Source organism: Hylobates moloch, unplaced genomic scaffold (assembly GCF_009828535.3).
Source record: "Hylobates moloch isolate HMO894 unplaced genomic scaffold, HMol_V3 SCAFFOLD_3, whole genome shotgun sequence".
Lineage (NCBI taxonomy): Eukaryota > Metazoa > Chordata > Mammalia > Primates > Hylobatidae > Hylobates > Hylobates moloch.
The window spans coordinates 174,574,144-174,590,948 of record NW_026652278.1 but is presented as its reverse complement, the minus strand read 5'-3'; the positions used below and the strand labels follow the sequence as shown (position 1 = coordinate 174,590,948).

General features: G+C 44.2%; 1 long non-coding RNA gene across 1 annotated transcript; it reads left to right on the top strand.

Annotated features, from left to right (window-relative positions):
- Positions 1-2,097: 2,097 nt before the first annotated feature.
- LOC131383152 (uncharacterized) lies at positions 2,098-11,078 on the top strand. Its single transcript, XR_009212981.1, has 3 exons — positions 2,098-2,158; positions 2,441-2,626; positions 10,989-11,078. It is a non-coding gene; the product is annotated as an uncharacterized LOC131383152 (long non-coding RNA).
- The last annotated feature ends 5,727 nt before the right edge of the window (positions 11,079-16,805 follow it).

Genomic DNA, 16,805 nt, shown 5'->3' with positions numbered 1-16,805 from the left:
CATCACAAGAATCCACAGTCACGAAGTTTAGTGTACATAGATAGGATGGTATAATATGCCCAAGCCTCTAGAGCTGTGCTGCGCAACACGATAGCCGCTAGACACGGGAGGCCATTCACACGATAGCTGCTAGACACGGGAGGCCATTCACACGATAGCCGCTAGACACGGGAGGCCATTCACACGATAGCTGCTAGACATGGGAGGCCATTTAAATTTAAATTTCATTAAAGAAAATTCAGTTCCTTGGTTGCAGTAGTCGCTTTACAATTGTTCGACTGCCACATGAGGCTAGTGACACTGGACAGCACAATTAAATAATATTTCCATAACTGCAGAAAGTTCTACTGGACAACGCCACTCAAGCAGTAATTAAAGCAATATTGTTTGAGATAAGATAAAATGTTGAGAGTTGGTGCTAATGTCTAGTCTATGGAGTGCCAAATGAATTTCTAGAAGTCTCTAAATCAAAGGCCATATACATTTGCCCAAGAGGTGGTTTCATCTTACGGAATTGCCTGGCTGATAGTTAGCTTCCTACGGGCTGGCTGAGGGTGTGTCCAATTTTATACCCCCATTATTATCTGGAACGTGTACACACCTGCTCGATACATAAAGCAAATAGAACACACAGGAATTCAGTGTATGTTGTTTTCCCCCTGGCTCTCAGAGCTATGGACTCTGCAAAATAGCCAAGATCTTATTGTTTTGGTTGCATTAATATCTGATGCTGCAGCTTTTTGAATACATTCTTGTATGCAATAATCAGCAAACCTTTATTCAGCGTTTATAGGGAGCCAAACACTGTGTTAAGTGCAGGGAGTAGGTAGAACAATGAGCTCAGGGTTAGTGGGGACACACACAAGCCTCTGGCCATAATGCAGTGTGGCAAGTTCCACAGAGGCACAGACCAGGCAACAATGCAGCACGGAAGGGGGGCATCATCCCGAGAAAGCTTGCGACAGCTTCATGGAGGAAGTGACTGATGACTCAGTTAAAAAATATAAGCTGAGGTCAGGAGATCGAGACCACGGTGAAACCCCATCTCTACTAAAAATACAAAAAATTAGCCGGGCGTGGTGGCGGGCGCCTGTAGTCCCAGCTACTCGGAGAGGCTGAGGCAGGAGAATCCGTGAACCCGGGAGGCGGAGCTTGCAGTGAGCCGAGATTGCGCCACTGCACTCCAGCCTGGGCGACAGAGCGAGGCTCTGTCTCAAAAAAAAAAATATATATATATATACATATATAAGCAGGTGGATATAGTTATTAAGGGGCAGGCAGAAGCAATGACAAATGCTGTGCCCCAGAGATTGAAGCAGTGTGACACTTTTGAGAGATAGAAGGAGATTTGACTTGGCTGGGTGGGGCATAAGAAGCAAGTGAAGTGGGGAGTGAGTGAATGAATGAATCAAAGAATGGTGCACGTCTATTCTAGTAACATCCCACACCCCGGCTAGAGGCCGTTGAGAAGCCCAGCGACCCTTCTATGGACAGAGTTGGGAACAACGTGATTCTGCTTGTACTACAATTATTTGTGAATTTCTTTCTGTCCTCATTCCACTTTCTCAATAGAGAATACCACTTATCAGGAACAGGAATGCTTTTTCCTTATTGTTTTCCTCTCGGAAACTAGCTCTGTACCGTACACATAATAGGTATCAAATATGTGTAAAAATAAATTGAAAATGAAAGGGCAGGCTAGCGAATAGGGTAATTCAGTAAATATTGAAATGCTTTGTTTTCACTTCTGCATTTGACCAATTACTGGGAGAAGAACATGGCTGAGACCCACAAGGACTCTGCCACCGGGAGAGAGACCTGTGTGACTGCAGACCCTGCAGGACCACCGGCAACCCTGGAACACCAAAGCATCGCATAGGGCCGGGCTGGGGCGGGGCACACAGTGTTAAATGGGAGAGCTGGAGAAAATTCTGTGAAGAAAAACAAATGGAAAGGTATTACCCCTGCAACAACAAAAGCGCCTCCTCTGCAGCGCTGACAAACCTCACGCGAGTTGGACAACCATTTTGTTTTAATAGAAAAGAAGCTGGCTTTATTCTAACATGAGCAGTATTGAGAGTCTTCTCTAATGTTCTGTTTCTGATGGACCAAAAGTGACGTGCTGGGGAGCGGATCCCTGCAGCCCGTGCTCTAGCAGGTGAGATCTGGGCAGGTTGTGGAGGTGGTGGCAGTTTTCCACGCTGGCCATGTGGGAGGCTGGAAGCAAGGGGAGCGTGGAGCAGCTGAAATTGCATTACCAGGTTCTTGACAGTAGAGAGTGAATGCCCCCACATTCTCTATGTTCTGAATAAGAATTTGAATTATTTAGCTCAATATCATCTTCTATTTTGCAGCAAAATCTAGTCAAAGCTAGTTTTAAATTGGATTTCTTTCTTCTTTGTTGGAATGAAAATTCACAATGTCATTTCATTCTAGTCAGGTCACTGGCTCTGCCAAAAACCAGAGTCTCCCTCTGGAAACCAGCCTTTCCTTTCTTCTCCTTCGAGTGTGAATCACGACCTCATCCTTCACAACCTCGGCAGGCATTTCTTGTGTGTTAGCGATGGAAAAGAGCTGAATGGGGCTCAGATGAGACCCAAAATGAGAAAGGAAAGCAGACTGGCGGGTATGACCTAATCTCTAAAACCAAAATAGAGAAATAATGTAGGATACAATTAATTACTGACAGGCAGACTGTCAGAAAAAGGACCTTGATATACACACACCCACACCCATACACACACATCTATCTATCTATCTATCTATCATCTATCTATCTATATACACACATACACATGTGTCTATGTGTGTGCTAGACACTCTTCTAGGCATAATCAGTTGCATCATTTATTTTCAAAATGGCCTTGAGGCATGTATGATTACAATGACCGTCAGTATAGCTAGTGCTGGGATCAGCACACTTTTCTGGGAAAGCACCAGGTAGTAGATATTTTAGGCTTTGTGAGCCACAGGATCTCCCCTTCGATTACTCAGCTCTGTTGTTATAGAGCAAAAGCAACCATACATGATGTGTCAATGAATGGTTATGGCTGTGTTCCAATAAAACTTTATTTACAAAGACAGACAACAGGCCAGATTTGGTTCAGGAGCCATTATTAGCTGATTCCTTAGGTGGTGGGGAAAAGTGGAGATTCAGGAGCAGATGCTATGGATTTGATTTTCTACCCTACCACTTACTCACTTCTCCTCTAATTCTTAACCTCTATGTGCCTCAGTCTTCTCATCTGTAAAATAAGAATAAGAATAGCCAAAATTATATGGAAAAAAAGAATTAAGTTGGAGAACACACATTGCCTAATTTCAAAAGTGTAAGTGCCTATATACTGTTAGTATCACAATGGGACTTCATATTCTATTTCCAGCTAGAGATGGGCAGACTGAGATTCAGCAATGTGAATACAAATCTGGGGAAATCTCTTCTACTGTGGCTCCAGAATCTGAATTATGCCACAGAACAGACCTCCATAAAGGTGTTCAAGTGCGCTGAGAGGGAAATTCCAAACCATCTGCAAAGCCCTGGGCAACACTGTGGCAGGGCTCCCCATCATACCCACCAGAACTGGGTCCTGGGCAACGCTGTGGCAGGGCTCCCCATCATACCCACCAGAACTGGGTCCTGGGTAACGCTGTGGCAGGGCTCCCCATCATACCCACCAGAACTGGGTCCTGGGCAACGCTGTGGCAGGGCTCGCCTGTCTGTCATACCCACTGGAACTGGGTCCTGGGTAACGCTGTGGCAGGGCTCCCCATCATACCCACTGGAACTGGTGGTTGCATAGCCAAAAAAGTTTATTAAAAGGGAAATGAGATTACAGTAGACATAAAGGAAAGAGTAAATAGAAAAATCAATAAAAACATACGTGAATTCTTTGAAAAGATTAATAAAATCGACAAACCTTTAGTGACACTCACCAGGAAAAAGGAGAGAGAACAATCAAATTAATAAAATCCAGAATGGAAAAGAGGACATCACCATTGACCTCATGGAAATAAAAAAGATTATAATGGAATACAATGAACAATCATAAAAGGTTAGGGTGGAATACTATGAATTGTGCATGCCACAAATTACTCAGATGAAATGGACAAATTCCCAGAAAAACCCAAATTACTGACACTGACTCAAGAAGAAATGGATAAGCTTGAATTGTGAATTTTAAGACTTCAACAGAGAAAATCCCAGGCCCAGAGGGATTCACTGTGAATTCTACAAAACATAGAATGAACACTGATTCTTCAGAAACTCTTCCAAAACATACAACAGAAAGCACACTTCCCCACTCATGCTGTAAAGCTAGTGTCACCCTAACACTAAAACCAAATACATCGCAAGAAAAAAAAATCACACAGTGATAACCCTTATAGCCTAAAAAAATCCTCAACAAATTATTAGCAACCTTAATTCCATCACATATTAAAAGATCAGACACTATGACCAAGTGGAATGTATTACGGTGATGTAAGGTCAGTTTAACATCCAAGAACCAAGCAATGTAATGCATCATATTCACAGAACACAGCACAAATCATGGCCATCATCTCAATAGATGGAAGAAAGTAACTTACAAAATCTAAAACCTTTTCATGATAAAAATGCTTAACAAACTATATACATGGGAGGAACCTTCCTCAACTTGATTAAAATTTTAGCAAACTGGACATAGGAGGAAACTTTCACAGCTTGGTTAGAAGCATCTATGAAAAATCCACAACTAACATCATATTTACTGGAGCGAGACTAATGCTTTCTCCCTAATATCAAGAATAAGACAATAATGCCTACTCTAGCCACTTCTATTCAACATCGCGCTAGATGTTATAGCCAGGGCAATTATAAAAGAAAAAAAAGGGAACAGTTAAAACGATCTCCATTTTCAGATGACATGATCATATATATAAACAAATCCTAAGGAATCCACAGAAAAACCACTACGGCTAACAAACCACTTCAGCATGAGGCAGCATACAAGGTCAATATACAAAAATAATTTTATTTATATACACTAGCAATAAATGATACAAAAATGAAAATTAAGGAAAAAATGCATTTTAATAGCATAAAAATAAAATTTCTAGGCATGCATTTAACAAAAGAAGTACAAAATTTATATGCTAAAGATATGAAACAAATTAAAAATCTAAATAAATGGAAAGATATTCTACATTCCTGGATCAGGAGACTTAATATTGTTAAGATGGCTACACTCTACAAATGGATCTTTATCAAAATTTCAGCTGTCTTTTATTGCAAAAGTAGACTAGCTGATCCAAAAATTCATGTAGAAATGCAAGGGACTCAAAATAGCCAAAATAATATTTTAAAAAAGAGGAATTAATTTGGAGGACTCATGTTGCCCAATTTCAAAATTTAGTGCGAAGCTACAGCAGTCAACATTGTGTGGAGCATATAGATCAATGAAAGAACATTGAGAGTCCAGATACAAACCCTCACATTTATGGTCAGTTGATTTTTGACAAGGGTTCCAGTGCTGGGAAACTGGAATTCACATGGAAAAGATGGATTTGGATTCAAATGTATCACATCGCACACAAAAATTAACTCAAAGTGGGTCATGCACCTAAATGTAACTGCTAAATCTATAAAACTCCTAGATGAAATCACAGGAATAAATCTTTGTGCCCTTGGATTCGGCAATGGTTCCTTAGATACAACTTCAAGATTATAATAAATAAGAGAAAAAAAGATATACTGGACATCATCAAAAATAAACACTTCTGTATTTCACAAAATACCATCAAGAAAGTGAAAAGATAACCCATAGTATGGCACAAAATATTTGCAAATCATGTATCTGACAAGGACTAGTATCCAGAATATGTAAAGAACTCACAACTTTGTAATAAAAAGCAAATACCCCAATTAAAATGGAGAAAATAAGTAAATAAATATTTCTCCAAAGAAGATATACTAATGGCTAATAAATACATAAAGATGTTCTCCACATCATTAATCATTGGCGAAATGCAAATCAAAACCACAGTAAGATACCACTTCACACCCACTAAGGCGGCCTTAGAATCAAAAAGACAGAATAATCAATGTTAGCCGGGATGTGGTGACATTGGAGCCTTCAGACATTGCTGGTGGGAATGTAAAATGGTGTAGCTGCTTTCAAAAACATCATTCTTCAAAATATGAAACATAGTGCTCCCATATGACCCAGAAATTCTGCTCCTGGGTACACGCTCAACAGAAAGATAAACGTGTGCACACAAAAACTCATACATGAATATTTATAGCAGCATTATTCATGATGGCCAAAAAGTGAGAAAACCCACATTCCCATAGATGAATGGATAAATAAAGTGTGTATAATTATACAACGGCAATTCCTTTTTATTATATGGCAATAAAAAGGAATGAAGTACAGGCTTTAGAACATGGTTCCTCCTTGAAAACAAGGTGAAAGTGAAAGAAACAGGTCACAAAAGACCCCATGTTGTATGACTGCATTTACATAAAATGTTCAGAAAAGGCAAGTCTACAGAGACCAAAAGCAGAGTAGTGGGGCTGGGATGGATGGGTAAATGACTGCTCATCGGTATGAGGCTTCTTTGGGGGAGTGATGAGATGATAGAAAATTAAATTAATGATCACACTACTCTGAGAATATACTAAAAATCACCGAATCATCATTTTAAATGGAAGTTTGGGTATATATGAATTATATATCAATAAATCTGTTTGTTAAACAGCGCACGCTATCAAGATGACTTATCATGACGATGTTAACTCATCAACTAGCCTGTTTCTCCTCTGTAAATTACCTTTTCACTCCTATCCATGCTCTGCTCTTTGGAAGCAATTCCCTAAGCAAGGGGAAGAGGGTTAAGCTCCACACCCTTGAGAGAGGAGTAATGGTGTAACTTATGTGGAATCCTACATGGGAGATTTCTCTCTTCTCTCTCATTATTTTATTCATTCCATCATTTTGTACCAGTATGAACTTATGGATATTTATTTTTTACTTTAAGATGTAATCCAGTGCTAGATTTTTCATTCTGTCACTCAAGTTATTCCAGCTTTGGTTATTGGGAATTCTTTCAGGTTGGGGCTTATGTAATTATAAGTAAACTACTTCTTTACAGTAACTGTTAAATTGACCTGAACAGATTTGAAAACAAACACAGCCAATTTCAAATGTTTCGATTCAGCTGAAGAGAGGAGACCTTTCATGTGTGCACCAGAAAGTGGCCTTTGAGCATTTTCTGAGTGGCGAGATCAGTGCATGACAAGAGTAAGGCCATCTTGAAGTGACTGTCGGACCCCTGCACACCAATTAGTTCCTCAGAAACAATGCCTGTGGCATAGGCAACCCCTACAAACAAACAATGCCTGGGGCATAGATAACCCCTATAAAGATGCTTATTCAACCTCCCCACTGGTCAGCAGTTTTGCAAGAGGGTCTAGTGCACCAGTCTTATAAAAGCTTGCTGTAGAAAGAACGCTTTCTGGGCCGGGTGCGGTGGCTCATGCCTGTAATCCCAGCACTTTAGGAGGCCGAAGTAGGTGGATCACGAGGTCAAGAGATTGAGACCATCCTGGTCAACATGGTGAAACCCCGTCTCAATACAAAAATTACCTGGGCATGGTGGCGGGCGCCTATAGTCCCAGCTACTCAGGAGGCTGAGGCAAATCACTTGAACCCGGGAGGCGGAGGTTGCAGTGAGCTGAGATCGCATCACTGCACTCCAGCCTGGCGATAGAGCAAGACTCCATATCAAAAAAGAAAGAAAAGGAAGGAAGGAAGGAAGGAAGGAAGGAAGGAAGGAAGGAAGGAAAGAAGGAAGGAAGGAAGGAAAGAAGGAAGGAAGGAAGGAAAAGAAAGAAGAAAAGAGAGAGAGAGAAAGAAGAAAGAAAGAAAGAAAGAAAGAAAAGGAAAGAAAAGAAAAGAAAGAAAACTAGCTTTCTGGAGGGCAGCTGGGGGATAAGTCCCTATTCAATGCTTCTTTCTGAGAGTCTGGATTTGTCAGCCTCTTTGCCCGGCCTCTCTGCACCCCCAGGCTTTGGGGATGGGCTTGCATGTGTCTGCCCACTGGAACACAGGGTGTTCCTGATATGCGTGGGGAGTGCTGGCAGTGAACCTGAACATCAGTTAAGAGTCTCAACTCAATTTTGTTACTCATAAAACTAAGTCTAACATGCAGATAAGAGATATCAATGCCCGCAGATGCAATTGTCAGCTTTTTCCACTCATTTTGTTAATGCCCAGGCAGAGACTTCTGTGCCTTCAGACACTCCTGCCTGCACCCTATACTACCCTCTCTACAGGCCATGAAAGTAGGCAGTTACAGGCCTGGAAATCAATCGTAATGATTGCTGTTGGATAAATTGGATAATGAGTAGGACAATGAATTTCACTGGTTTGTTTCTGCAAGTTTTGAGTATTTTTGATATTTGCATTTTTGAATCCTGCCCTGTGTAGCAACCTGTATGCTTAGGGTCACTTTCAAAGGGAGCCCTTGGACTGGAATTCATTCCAAAATAATACTTTTGTGTAAATGTTTGTTCTGTATTTTCTAATAGAGACCACACCCTCTTCCTTCAATAAACAGTTTAATGGCTTATTTGTGAGTAAAAATATGAGTTGCTAAGGACTCATTTTCCCCAAAAGTATGTGGCACTCACAGAAATACCTGCCCAGCAGGCACCTCGTAGCAGAGGGGAGTCATCTAAGCTCACTTTCTGAAGGGGTCTGTTTTGTTCTGTTTTATATATATGGAATATATATAAATATATATATATATATATTCCATGGGAAGTGGTTTTGGCTTGATGGTGTAATGGCCACACCGGGAGCCACTGGAAGCCCATTCCTGCGATGCCCAGCGGGGCTGGGGTGGCCCCGGTCTCCACGCCCAGGGGGAGACGCTGTAACTTTGCAGGGGGCTCTGCACACCTGGGCCTCCCACAGGATCCAGTTACCTCCAGTTAGTGGGGCTGAATCCTAACTTTGCTATAGGGTGCTCAGGCTGAGACCGGATTCTAGTATCTTCTGGAAACTTGGGGGCTCCAAGGTGAAGAGAGGGCAAAAGTGGGACTGAGAAGGGGGTGCGTTTAAGCTTCAAGCACCGCCCAGCCCTCCGGGGGCTGCGGTCGGAGGCTCCGCTCGCGGGGGCCCTCTGGTGGGCACAGGTGGACGCCGGGGCGACTTGGCGCCGCTGGGCTCGGTTCCCCAGGCTTTCTGCTCACCCATTTCCCCAGTCTCTTTCCAAGTCCCTAACTAGCTGACCCGTTTATGAGACACTGTCCCCGAGTCAGGGCTGACTCGTACCTCAGGCTTTCTCTCTGTGCACAGGAAGGGGACGGCCAAATGCGGACCGAAGTTTGTCCCTAGGAGGCTTCCTGTGTCCCAGTCACAAAATGGTACAAGCTTCAGCTGCACAGAACCTGGGGGTGCCCCGAGGGCCCCGCGGGGAGCGGGCTTAGGTTTGGCTGGCAGCAAGCACCGGCCCGGGAGGCCTCCGCGGGGAGCTGGGGTCTTGGAATGAGCATGTCCATCGCCGCTTCCCGATGTGTGTGTGCGTTCCATGTGTGTATGTGTGTGTGTGTTTCGTGTCTTTCATGTGTGTTCTATGTGTGTATTTCATATGTGTGTTTTGTGTGCGTGTTTCATGTATATGTTTCATGTATGTATTTTGTGTTGTGTGCGTGTTTCATGTATCTTTCATGTGTGTTTTATGTGTGTCGTGTGTTTGCGTGTTTCATATATATGTGTGTTTCATGTGTGTATTTTATGTGTTGTGTGTGTTTCATGTGTGTTTTGTACGTATTTCGTGTGTTGTGTCCGTTTCATGTGTATGTTTCATGTGTGTTTTGTGTGTATTTGGTGTGTTTTGTGTGTGTTTTGTGTGTTTCATGTGTGTGAATGTGTGTTTTTATGTGCATGTGTCGTGTGTGTGTTATGATGTGATGTGGGGGGGTGGGTAGATTTATTTATTTTTGTTACCACTAAGCCTTCAGCATTCAAATGTTTATGTTTGTTTATTTTAAAAATACAACACAGCCTTAACAATACATTGCGGGATCAAGGTTGGGGATACTGTTCCCCTGTTCATCAGGGAAGAGGTGAAGGAGCTGAGTGAGCAGGGGTAGGGGTGTGGGGAGGGCAGCAACAGCGCAGAGGAAGCCGCCGAGGGCCGAAGCAGCCCTGAGCCCGGCCCCCGCAGAACGCAGCGCCCGCGGGCACCGTGGACCTGGCCCCGGGGCTCAGGCTGGGCGGTCAGTGCAGGAGCGAGGGCCCAGAGCCGTCCTGGAGCATCTGGTGGAAAGGCGAACCTGCTGTCCAGGGACCAGATATTTACAAGTGTTATATTTGAAAAGGAAAGCATATTTGAGTGGAAGCCGTTTATTTGATTTAATGTTCCCAGATATTATATATACATAGGATTTGTTTAAACTTACCATAAATTAAGTGCACTCTGCCCATCTGCTGTGATTTTAAAATGGAACAAAGAGAGGTATAAAAGTGCCATCTAGTGGGAAAATGGAGAATTGGGTTGAAAATATTTACCAGCAGGTTTGTCTTGTCTGTCTTTTCCACCTGTAAAACACATGGATTATGTTATAAAGGGGATAATAATAATATCCTACTTGCACCGTGCTGGTGAGAAGGAAAGCCCACTGCATGGTGCACAGCACAGAGCAGGATCCCGAAAGACGTGAATATGGTGACAGTCTTATCTGTATTCTATTTCCTATTCTTGTTCATCAAGATGATATTATTAACTACAGTAATCACTGCTGGTTGGACCCACTGGATTTTATGTCTATGTTATTCATTTAACAAGCTGTTCGCTTAACTCCAGAATGTCCATTTTAACTCTTTTCGGATAGAATTAAATGATGATGACATGAGTGACGTTCTTCTGATCACGCCCTCTGTGAGGCTGTTAACTAGGCTGCCCAAGAAGCTCCTAATTATGTCCACATCCGCTATTCCTAGATGCTGGCAGCTGCTGGGGTTCAGAGGAAGCAGGAGGGAGAACCACAGGTCCTCGCTCCGAGGATGGCAGCCTGCCTTTGCTGTCAGCAGTGAGTACAGACCGACAGCAATACAATGAAAAGTGCCTTTAAGGGATAACTGTGGCATCTCAGAAACATGTTTCTTTCTCATATGTAAGTAGCAGCAAAGAGAAACACAGGCCTGACAGAGGAACCGCTATTCATGAACTCTACTACCCAACTTCCCTTCTCATTTACGTTGGCCCCTGAAGAACTGAGGCACGTTTCCCAGGCTCAGCGTCCGCCCTAACAGGCCATGTGAGCTGGGACAGGTCACATCCCCACCCGGAGCTTCATTTCTATGGAGTGATTGCTAAAGTCTCTTTCACATATAACAGCTTATGGGTCCCCAATAATTAATGTGCCAAGTAGCATCTTCCATTGGTCTTGTTACTCCTTACCATTAGCGCTTTGGTCAATGCAAAGAAATCGAAGCAGTAGGTTTCAGTGGATTCTGATCTTCAAGGGTAGCAGAGAGAACTCTCTTCACACGAGGCTTTTTTAAATTTTTATTGTTTTGGTGGTTGTTGTTCTGAGATGGAGTCTCACTATGTTGCCCAGGCTGGTCTCAAACTCCTGGCCCCAGCCATCCTCCTGCTTCAGCCTCTTGAGTAGCTGCGACTACAGTCATGCACCACTGCACCTGGCAACATAAGTTGTTTTTTTTTGTTTTTGTTTTTGTTTTTTTTGAGACGGAGTCTCTGGAGTGCAGTGGCATGATCTCGGCTCACTACAAGCTCCGCCTCCCGGGTTCACGCCATTCTCCTGCCTCAGCCTCCCAAGTAGCTGGGACTAGAGGCACCCACCACCACGCCCGGCGAATTTTGTTTTGTATTTTTAGTAGAGACGGGGTTTCACCATGTTAGCCAGGATGGTCTCGATCTCCTGACCTCATGATCTGCCCACCTTGGCCTCCCAAGGTGCTGGGATTACAGGCGTGAGCCACCGTGCCCGGCCGCAACATGAGTTTTAATACCCCGAGAAGGAGGAGGGAGAAGCCTGGAACCTCAGATATAAATGCATAATACTCAGAATTCAGCTAAATTAGAATGAGCAAACTGAGAATCTAAGCCTTTAATTTAGCTGTATACTGAAGCAACACCAGCAGCCGACCATCCTGGCTAACACTGTGAAACCCCATCTCTACTAAAAATACAAAAAAATAATTAGCTGGGCGTGGTGGCGCGCACCTGTAATCCCAGCTACTCGAGAAGCTGAGGCAGGAGAATCGCTTGAACCCGGGAGGTGAAGGTTGCAGTGAGCCTAGATCGTGCCACTGCACTCCAGCCTGGGTGACAGAGTGAGACTCTGTCTCAAAAAAAAAAAAAAATTAGCTGTATATTATTTTTACAGACACCAGCACGGCCATAAACATGCTGATAAATCCATCTACTGATTGTCAGTTAAAATATTAAAGGCTGCCCATCACATCACAAACTACTCATTTATAAAATGGAATCTGAATAAAGAAAAAGTTTCAAATCTGAAAAATAGACCTATCTTGATTTTTCTTGCCAATTAACAAACACGATGAAATATATATATTGCTGAAAAATTATTTTTATGCCTTTATTTTTTCTATTTATTTATTTTATTTTTATTTTAGATTCTGGGCGTGCGCATGCAGGTTCATTGCATTGTGTAACGCTGAGGTTTGACCTTCTACTGGTCCCATTGCCCAGGCAGAGAACATAACACGCAACAGGTAGCTTTTCAGCCTTCAGCCCCTCCCTTCGTCTCCCCTTTTAGAATCCCCAGTGCTGGGCTGGCAGCTGCTGGAGATGAGAGGACGTTCCCGTCTTGATGTCCATGAGTGCCCAACATTCAGCTCCCACTTCGAAGTGAGAACATGCGGCATTTGGTTTTCTGTTTCTGCGAAACTCTTTGTTTGTTTGTTTGTTTGTTTGTTTGTTTGTTTGTTTTTGAGACAGAATCTCACTCTGTCGCCAGGCTGGAGTGCAGTGGTGCCATCTCGGCTCACTGCTACCTCTGCCTCCTGGGTTCAAGCGATGCTCCTGTCTCAGCCTCCCGAGTAGCTGGGACTACAGGCACGTGCCACCACGCCTGGCTAATTTTTTGTATTTTAGTAGAGACGGGGTTTTACTGTGTTGGCCAGGATAGTCTCAATCTCCTGACCTCATGATCCACCCGCCTCGGCCTCCCAAAGTGCTGGGATTACAGCCGTGAGCCACCACGCCCAGCCCACAGTTTTATTTTTAATGAAGCAATTACCTGAGAAATACATTGAGATTCACCCAAATCAAATATTAATTTGCTCAAGTATATAAATATTTCTGAGGAAGTCACTTTTTGTCTTGATTCTTTCTTTACTTTCTCGTTCTAATAGTGAAGATAATTATTTCAGTTGGTGGCAGCAGAAACTTATCGAAAAACCCTCCAAACCCCAAAACCCATCCTTCTGTGTTGTGTTTGATAGTGTTTTCCGTGGGATGACAGAGGTTTTCTAGTCTGTATCGTTTGTAAAAGTGCCTTCCAACCAAGCTCATGGGGGCCATTCTGACTGCCGTTTTGACAGTGTCTGAGCATTGAAGGAACCCACACAGTCACCACAGCACGTGAACATCTCTACCCGTGCACAGCATTGTCCTTTGAAAGTTATCGGTGGTTTCAAAGCGTGCTCGTGTTTCCTGGGGAGTGCTGGGTGCAGTAGAAAAGCTGCATCCATACATATAAGATACATTGTGACACCTCTCTGGGTAGATGAGGTAACAAACAAGTCTCTCCATCAGTGAGTCCACCATACACTGTTACATTTGTAAGACAACTGCCTGATACCCAAGGGCAAAAGAGAGGGAACTAGTTTGTTGAGCGCTATGCGTGCCTGTTACTGTGGGAGGCATTTTGAATATGGTCTCTTCTCTGAAAGTTAGAACTAAATGGAAAATGACAGTAAGCTATGTGCTATGTGCCGCATATAGTACATACTGTGGACAGCAGCTTGGGTTCTTAACCAATATTACTAGTTTCCTTACAAGAAAGGGAGAAGAAAGGTGGGAGAGGCCCACGTGGAGAAGGAGGCAGCCGAGGAACGAGGAAGAGGCAAGGCAGGGTCTCCCTAAGGCCTCGACGGGAGCCGAGTTCTGCCAACACCGTGGTTCCAGCGTTACAGCCTCCAGAGCCACGGGGAGAAATCTGGGCTATTCAGCCAGCCTGGTGGGTTGTGGTAATTTGCTACAGAATCCAGAGGAAAGTAACACAGCATCTAAAGATGAGGAAACCCAGGGACCAGAGAGGCAGTGCAGCTGGAGTGCGTAAGCGTTACAGGTATCAGAAATGGTCGTTTTCATGTTCATTCTCTCTCTGTCAAACACACACACACAGACACACACACATGGACATTCCTCATCGAAGAACTGCTCTAAACAGTTATTTTTAGTTTGTGGGATTGCCTTGGAAAAGGAGGAAATGTGCTGAAAGCAGTTTGGCCTGCTGTGAGTAATTAACACGCGTGCATAACACAGGCAGGAGAGTGGGGTGGGGCCCACGGGGCGCGTGGGAAGCCGTGATACTGTGGCCACCACCTCTGCCTGGACAAAGGGAAGCCCTCCCGGGTGACAGGTGGCCTCACAGACACCTGGTGGAAAGGACATTCAAAGAGAGGATTGTCCTGAGCACATGGGGCCGGCGGAGCCTCCGTGCAGTCGGGAAATTCCTTACAGCTGAGCTCTGGGATGCTGCCGGCCGGAATGCGGAAAATCCTCTCACACCAGCAAAGGGAAAGACCCATTCTTTTTTTTTCCTTTTTTTTTTTTTTTTTTTTTTAGAGCGGAGTCTTGCTCTGTTGCCCAGGTGGAGTGCAGTGGCGTACGATCTCGGCTGACTGCAACCTCTGCCTCCCGGGTTCCAGCGATTCCCCTGCTCAGCCTCTTGAGTAGCTGGGACTACAGGCGCCACCACCACACCTGGTTAATTGTTTGTGTTTTAGTAGAGACGGGGTTTCACTATGTTGGCCAGGATGGTCTCCATCTCCTGACCTCGTGATCCGCCTGCCTCGGCCTCCCAAAGTACTGGGATTACAGGTGTGAGCCATGGCACCTGGCCTGGGAAAGACCCATTCTGATGGAGACCAGTGAAGGGAGCGGAAAATCACAGAACAAAGCGAGGATGAAGGGAGAAGTGGACCCAACAGGCGGGATGGAGACATGCCCCTTAGCAAAATGGGGAACGTTTCCTCTGATGCTTTCATGAGGTAGGACAACAGGTAATGCCATGAGTCATGTGTAATGTAAACGTATTATTTCTGAAGACTTTCTTAAATATATGATTCTCATTCCAAAGTTTAGTTTCCCTCTGTAGAGTGTAGGGCGATGACCAGCCACTGGTGCCCAGGGTGCCGCAGGTGAGAACGGCAGCGTCCATCACAAGTGTGGCCGCATTGCCGGCTGTCCAAGAGCACCGCTCATGTCAGAGAGTGAGGCAGCTCTGGAGCGGGTCACAGACAGACTTTCTCTGAGGCTTTAGGATCAAAACTATTCAAGAACATTTCCAACTTTTAAAATTGGAGAAAACAAAACTGTGTCCCATAGAACACTATGGTAAAATGCATGCCTAATGAAAGTCAATTACTTTTCATCGACTCAGGGTTGTGATCAATAACCCAAGTCCTGGCACACAGGATGTTCCACTGCAGGTCGTAGGAAACGCACAGCTTAAAATGAAGGGGGCCATTGCTGTGGAAGCCCAGAGGTGCAGACCTCAGCCCCTCTATCTGGGCATCAGTGGCCTGGGGTGGCTTCTCACGATTAGTGCCACCACCCCCAGGGCCAACGCTTCCTCATTCACGTGGAAGGGAAAGAGAAAGCATTTGTTCCGACAGGACACCCAAATTCTCAACCTCTGCTCAGGTTGCTGAGTCTGAGCCAGTCACTGTGGTGGGGTGAAGGCGTGTGCCCACTGCCTTGACCTGCACCGCCGGGAACTGATTCCCAGGGCAACGAGGATGCTATTCCATCAGGGAATGTGTAGGAATCAGGATCCACCCCTGGAACTGGAGATGAGGCCACTTGCACCCCAAATTTCTGTCCATAACACACAGGGAGAAGGCTGGACAGCCAGTATGTCTGCCACACTGAGCCACTACCAAGGTTGAACAACATAAGCTCTGGAAGGTTTGCTTTGTTCTTTGGCAAAACTCTTACCATGTTTACATGACTGCAAGGAGCACACTCTATTTTTGTCTACGTGATAACTACCAAATTAGTATTTAAGTAAAAAATGAAGCGGGGAACAATTTGGTGATCTTATACACCACATTAACATAATGTCATTTATATTAATTTGTCATAGTAAGAGAACTGCAAAATAAACTACAGTGAGCTGCCTTTTTCCACCTATGAGACTGTCAAAAATTCCTAATTGTGGTGTTACGGTAGCCGGAACGTGGCCCTCTCTTACATTGCTGGTGGGAGAGAAAATGGCTACAGATTTTTGAAGATAAACTTGAAAATATTCAAAATTACAATTGCATCTGCTGTTTTCGTTTTGTTTTGTCTTCAGCAATTCTACATCTGGACTTTATCCTACAAATTTTCCTGCGTATGTATGAAAAAGGGAAAGATTGAAAACAACTCAAGTGTCCTTCCACAGGGGACTCTGGTTAAATGAAGTGCAGAATCCCTGCTGTGAACACCAGCCTTTCAAAATGGACAGAGGCAGCCCTTCTGTACACATCAGAAATGCCCCAAGATAGAGGAAGCTCTCTCGGTACCCATCAGAAATATCCACAGACAGAGGGATC